At 34.2% G+C, this 5,000-nt stretch overlaps 1 protein-coding gene across 2 annotated transcripts in view; it reads right to left on the bottom strand.

Moving 5' to 3' along the window:
* Positions 1-3,648, bottom strand: part of LOC144966528 (QRFP-like peptide receptor) — a 195,435-nt gene extending 191,787 nt beyond the window's left edge. For both annotated transcript variants that reach the window (XM_078903159.1, XM_078903160.1), the window contains exon 1: positions 3,472-3,648. The gene's annotated coding sequence lies outside the window, so the exon portion shown is untranslated. The remainder of the gene's footprint in view (positions 1-3,471) is intronic.
* Between the last annotated feature and the right edge of the window lie 1,352 nt (positions 3,649-5,000).

The following is a 5,000-nucleotide window of genomic DNA, read 5'->3' on the forward strand; positions in this document are numbered from 1 at the left end:
AATATGTTGTTGTTTATAAGTAGCCTATGTGGACGAGGTGGCCGAAAGGTTAAGGCTTGCACTTTGACCCGGAAAGTCCCAGGTTTGAAGGACGAGTTTCCTGGCCAAAATTTTAAATAAGTACTTGTTTATATTTATTTTTGTATCAGAGTATGACAGTATACGTACCTATTAGAAAGAGAGCTAAATGATGTAAAATAATTGAGTGCTTCATTAATTTTAACTTCTTAGTATTCTGGTATTTCGAATGACCTACGACACACCAAAAAAAATGGTAGCGAGGTAGAGTTTTTCCCAAAAAAAAACAGAATTTACTCAGCACACTTACTGATGGGAACAAGTGTGTTCAGACAATCTGTGATATAACAGTTCATGAACATGTAAGAGGCTCCCTTATTTAGCTCATTTGGTTCAGCACTTGACTCATGGGCAAAGCTAACGGTATGGGCTCTGCTTTCTGTCGATATTTTAACTAGATTCTCTGACCATGTTCAGCAGTGCTTGGATAATTGGAACTCAATGATCTGACGAAATCTACTTTGCGACCGGCTAGCCTGTTCTAAACAATTGCTAATGATCGTTACTATCCGTTTAACCAGTTAACTTCCCCACTCTGGAAAAAAAACTCGTCCTTAAATATTTGGACAGATAACTCGTCATTCAAATATCCGTCGATTTGAACAACGAGATCTTTGAAAAAAACTCTCAAACCTGGGACTTTGCGAAGTCAACAGGTTTGAGATTTTTGCCAAGGTGAGGGTTATTTGAATCGACCGATATTTGAATGACGAGTTTTCCGGGCAAATTTTTAAAAACGTCTTTCCAGAGTGCTGCAGTTAACTGGTTTAAGCCAGAGAAACAGGAAAATCTCTAGCTAAATGAGCATTATGGCTATAATGTAGGGCCAGGATGATTATCTTTAAAAAGCACTTCAGAGCCATAAGTCATGGAGTATAACCGAGTCATCTTTAACTAATAGCCTGATACCGTAACCTTCGTTAAGTTATAGTCTGATACTGAAACCCAAAAAAGACTAGCATTTTAACGTCATTATTACGTTTTGCACCGCCTAGTGAGTTATCGTTAGTAGTGCTCATGGAAACAAGTGGTCCAATTGGTTGAACTATTGAATACAACTCACGATTTGTTTTCTTTTGTGGCCATTCTGAGTTTAAATTAATCCTTAAGCAATCGGATATCATTCTTTTCCTCATTTGTGAATGCATCCTTCCCATTTAATTTCAATTATAGTCGAGAACTTTATCAATATTTTTTTTGTATTCATATTAGTGTGGTTAATTTTATTTGCAAATATGATAATTATTTACGTTGTTATTAATTGATTGTATTTTGTTTGCATTTATGTAAAAATCGGAGTTAATTAATTATTTCTATTGACAAAATTGTCTAAAATAATCCTTTGAAACAACATTCTGCTCAATTTGAGCATATCTTGAAGAGAAGAGGACGGTCACACAGAAACTCTCATGTTTAAAATTAATGCGTAAGTTGAAATACACTTATGTAAAAAGGTCTGTTAACCCAAATACTCTAAAACCAAAGCAAAATATTGTCCAATACAATGTTAAATAAAGCCCATAATTGTCTTCGTTTATCAGATCTGCTAATATATGCATATCGGCTTAATTGAATCAGATAAATCGGAAATTTAAAAATCAATTAATTTTGATGTTTTAAAAAAACAACTGACTACCACAATATTTTTCATTGTGACGTAAATTAGAGATAACTGAAAATAGACGTTCTTTGAGAATCCCATGGCAAGGGGAGGTTACTCATATTCCTAAACTCACAAATCCAATGTTAGCTTCCTGCAGCCTATAGTTTGAGCTCATTTGGGAAACAAAAAGGTAAACAGTTTGGCGGTTTAAATATCCGTTTACGAACGTGCACGGTTTTCATTACAAAGTAATAATATTTGTTTTGACCTTTTTAACAAATAATCGTCTTGTATATCATATTACTATTTTTGCATAAATCACATATCTAAAACGTTGAATATGTAGGCTATTCGACAACGACAACAAAATCTGTAAGACGAGCAGGCACTGTTATAAATGGCATACGGAATGATAAACTATCGGTTGGTGCGATGGATAGCGTCCATTTTGGACGCAGATTTAAACCCCAGAACAATTTACTAACTAGGCAAATCTCTTGCGTATGTGTGTGTGTGTGTGTGTGTGTGTGTGTTTGAGAGAGAGAGAGAGAGAGAGAGAGAGAGAGAGAGAGAGACTTCACTGTATTAATTAAAAGAATCTAATATGGCATTATGAGATACAGAGAGATTCAAGAAAGTTTCGAATGTACAATGTTCATCAAATTGTGATTGAAATTATATATATATTTTTAAAAAGAAATGAGAAGCAATAGGTTGACGTAAAGAATGAGAAAGCAGAGAAGGGTGAAACGTAGGAGGGGAACGGTAAATAGAAGAATGAAAATAAGGAGGAGCAGGATTGAGTTGATAAATGGGAGGAGGAAAAAAATAAGATGGAGGAGGAGGAGAAAGAAGAGAAGGAGGAGGAGGAGCGCAGGGCAGGAGGAGAAAGACAAGATCTAGTAGTAGTAGTAGTAGTAGTAGTAGTAGTAGTAGTAGTAGTAGTAGTAGTAGTAGTAGTGGTAGTAGTAGTAGTAGTAGTAGCAGTAGCAGTAGTAGTAGTAGTAGTAGTAGTAGTAGTAGTAGTAGTAGTAGTAGTAGTAGTAGTAGTAGTAGTAGTAGTAGTAGTAGTAGTAGTAGTAGTAGTAGTAGTAAAGAGAAGAAAAAATGAAAAAGAAAAAGAAGAAGAAGAAGAAGGGGGTAATGAGGAGGAAGAGGAATAAGAAAACAAGGCAAAATCCAATGATAACAATTATTTTAAAAAATAACTGTGCCTCAGTAATGATAATAATAATTATAATGATGATGATAATAATAATAATAATAATAATAATAATAATAATAATAATAATAATAATAATAATAACAATGATAATGATGGTAATAATAATAATAATAATAATAATAATTATTATTATTATTATTATTATTATTATTATTATTATTATTATTATTATTATTATTATTATTAATATTACTATTAATAGTAGTAGTAGTAGTAGTAGTAGTAGTAGTAGTAGTAGTAGTAGTAGTAGTAGTAGTAGTAGTAGTAGTAGTAGTAGTAGTAGTAGTTGATGTTGTTGTTGTTGTATATTAACAAGAGCAACTAACAATGAAATGGAAGTAAACAAGAATAAAGAAGGGAAAGTGGTGATAAAGATTAAAAAGTACAATCAGTTGATCATAAAAAGTTACAGAAAAAAAAGGAGATCAGGGAAAGAAGAAGAAGAAGAAGAAGAAGAAGAAGATGAGGAGGAGGAGGAGGAGGAGGAGGAGGAGGAGAATTAAAATACAGTTTACAATAATGCTAATATCTATAAATTAAAACGATTAACAGCTTTCATCATTACCATTTATAATAAAGAAATATTAAAACTGTTCAAGTGTCAATAAGATATCCAATGAGAAGACAATAATATCCTTTGATGTTTATTTACAATAAGAACAACAATCATAAACCCTCTTGTTAATGGACACACTGGGCTAATAGATTTTCATAGGTAAACGAAAGTGTGACGACACCTTGTACGCCACTGAACCACAAAACCCAGTCAGTGGGGAGCGGTGCGAAGACCATACAGTGAAAATAATAAAAGAGAGAGGGAGAGAGAGAGAGGAGGAGGTAGGGAAAGGAGACGGGGAGTGGAATTTAGTTTGCCACAAGGGATCTAAAATGACACTAAATCATAATCCCAGTGAGGCAAAGGGAGGTGGGGGGGGGGGGGGGGGGGGGGATAAATCTTGGTTTAGGGAGGTCTGCAAGATACCTTTTACTTCTCAATGATTTTAACATAAATTCATTTATCGAGAGGTCACCGAAAAATTATTGACATCGACTTGTGCATACTATATTACTTGATTTTATTGTTTTCCCCAGGTTTATTGTTTACATGCGTTAGGGCTTTCTTTCCTTACTATTCGATAGGCGTTTCTTGCTTAACAATTTCATCATCGACGTTTTCACCATGCTCAATGCTCTTCACAGTGCCTCATTCATTAAAAAAAAATACTCGGTCCAAAAAGTGTTTTTTTGATAGGTCATTTTCTTAAGTTGTCCCTTCTGTCTGGACACTCTTCCATTTTAAAGGAAAATACAACACCAAAGTTACCTTTTGATACATATTTACCTATTGCATTATAAAATATGTGTGATTTGGTTTCGTTATATAATTCATTTAGCTTATTATGAATGTCTCATTTAGCTGTTATTCTTCGAATGTACCTGTATTTGTTGTATTGTGATCGTTATGAAAAGACGCCAAGATTCGTTAATATGTAGAATTTACGGGGTATTTCCATTGTTATCATTATAATGTGTCCTAATGAGGTAGACACCTCAGAAACAAAGAGATGTTTGATTAAATTCACCCACCTGGTCACTGACCGCTCTAAAAATCACGGGGTTGTTACTTTACCACGCAGTCCGACCGCAGCCGTCGTTAACTTATAGCCTGACACTGACCAAAAAATATCGTCAAAAGGCAAGTCTTTGGCCGCAAAAGAAAACAAATTGTGAGTTGTATTCAATAGTTCAACCTATGGAATCGGTTGTTTCCTTGAGCTCTACTAACGACAACTCACTAGACGATGCACAAACCTGAAAAATGACGTCAAACTATAAGTCCTGGTTGGTATTAGTGTCAGGCTACAAGTTAACGATGGCTACAGTGCGACCCCCTCTGGTTCAACTTGAAGTGGAGCTTGAGTGCCAACTTGGCGTTTTTATTGCCAAATTCAAAAAACGTTTGATTTAAAGTTGTTTGGAATGTAACAATTGATTATGTTTAGAATTTTAGCTTTTATCGTGGCAATTTTTTTCAAATTCAAATCACTTAATTTCACCTATTTCATTATACAAATTTGGTGAGATTTAATCACC

The sequence above is a fragment of the Berghia stephanieae genome, chromosome 2 (genome assembly GCF_034508935.2).
Source record: "Berghia stephanieae isolate SIO BIC M18660-M18661 chromosome 2, UCSD_Bste_1.3, whole genome shotgun sequence".
NCBI classification, from domain to species: Eukaryota; Metazoa; Mollusca; class Gastropoda; order Nudibranchia; family Aeolidiidae; genus Berghia; species Berghia stephanieae.